Below are 1,979 nucleotides of genomic sequence, written 5' to 3'. Positions count from 1 at the left end.
GTAAACTTCCGTAAACGTCATCTCAAACTCTCGCGAGATGTAAGGATGAAGCTTACGGGCGAAAACATTTCTGGTACTGTTTGATTTGTGCTCTTTTGCAGCAGGGGTTCTCAACGTTGGGATCGGGATCCCATTGGGGGTCGCGAGAAACTGAGAGTGGGTCTCCAGATGCCTTTAAAAAACTAAGAACATTTTTGAATTAGAGTGTTCCCACTCTACACCAATTTTGCTTAATTCTAACCCATTTTTATCACCCGCTCCACCAATTTTGCTAATTTTAACACATTTCTGTAACTCTAAAACCATTTTTTTGTCAGTTTTAAACCCATTTCTACCACTTCTTTTGCCTGTTTTTTGCCACTTGTAAATCAAATCTTGCCACTCTGCCTATTGTTGGCTCTGTTGACCCATTATTGCCACTAATAACCCCTTTTACCACTTTTCAAGCCACATTTCACAATTTGAAAAGTCCGTTGTCAGTTTCTGACTATTTCTGCTTCAGCTAACCCTCTTTTTGCCAGTTTATATCAATTTTCATCCCATTTCACCAAATTTCCACCTTTTTTGCAAATTCTCCATCCTGACCTCCTGTGAAACACCAAACTCTTCATCCACTAACAAGAGTCATTCCTTCTCTTAAAGCAGGTCTTAGTTTGTCTCCTCTTTAGTGAAAACCTGGAAAAGTCCTGCATCTCCTTCATTAGTCCCCTGATAGTTCATGAAGAGATTTTAACCTCCTTAAAGCGCCCTGTCCAGGTCACCTATTTTTCCTTCTACAGGGATTTTTACACGTCTGCTGAAATCTGTAGTTATCTTTACATTGATGCCAAGCTTATTCATGCAGAATTTTGAGTTGCAGACAAATACTCAGTTGTATTTCTCAATTTCAAGCTTGAACTCTAAAAAAGGGCCTGGGGATGAAAGGGTAAACCATAGTAAAATTTTGTTCATAAATGAGGAAATTATGGTTCAAAAATTCATTGAAATGCAGATATATTTATAAAAATAACACAAAATTTGTTGCTTGGCTAGCTGGTTAAGGGGGGCCCTGTGTAATATTCTTTCTGGGGTCTCTAAATCCCTAGCTACACCCCTGGTACTCCATTTTCTTTCGTATTCACTTATTGTTCCCTGTCAAATTGAAATAATGCCCTGGAATTGAAAATAGTGTTTCAAAAAAGAGAAAAATTGGGACTGTCAGACGTTCTTTTTCCTTTAACTTGAAAATAAATCTCTTACCCAATAGAATAACTGTATTTAAAACATTTGAACAACCACTTTTTAATTCATCAAGGATTATTGCTTGAGGACTCATTGTTAATAATAGGGAATATAAGGCTAGTCACTTTTTCAGAGACATCCAAAACATTGGACAAAACTAAAAAGATGCATCATGTCTTCAATTTCAATTTTACGAAAGTGGCAATAGTGATCCTTTTCCAAGCCCTATATGAAAAACATTTTTCTTGTGGGCAGGAATTTGTATGTAATTTTCATTTGAAAGTACTGAGATTTGGTATCAATAAGAGTTATAGGTTAATTTTAGGGCTGTTGAAGTTAACATGTTAACGCTTGTGACTAATCCTGAAACCTTAATGCATTAAAAAAAAAATAATAATAACTGAATTCATTCATATGACTAAGTTTGACCACAACTTGCTCCCATAGTCTACGATGTTTACGAGCCTAGGGGTGAAGAGGTGAGGGGGTCAGACACAGCCAGCAGTGATGGAGCAGTGGGGAGACGGACCCAGGTCTGCTTAATGGCAATTTTCTTTTTAAAAATCTGGAGAATGTTAATGAAGATAAAACCAAAGCAGTGGGTACATGCTGCAGTGAGGAAATGTCTTTACACAGAAGCACAGAGTCTTAAGTTCCACCTTCAAGTAAAACACAGCTTTGCTAATGTTAGCACAGACGCTAACAACAACATGGTATCAAGCCATGGTCAAACCACTTCTCTTCAGCTGCTTCAGGAC

Source organism: Cheilinus undulatus, linkage group 6 (assembly GCF_018320785.1).
Source record: "Cheilinus undulatus linkage group 6, ASM1832078v1, whole genome shotgun sequence".
NCBI classification, from domain to species: Eukaryota; Metazoa; Chordata; class Actinopteri; order Labriformes; family Labridae; genus Cheilinus; species Cheilinus undulatus.
Note: the sequence above shows the minus strand (reverse complement) of the source record.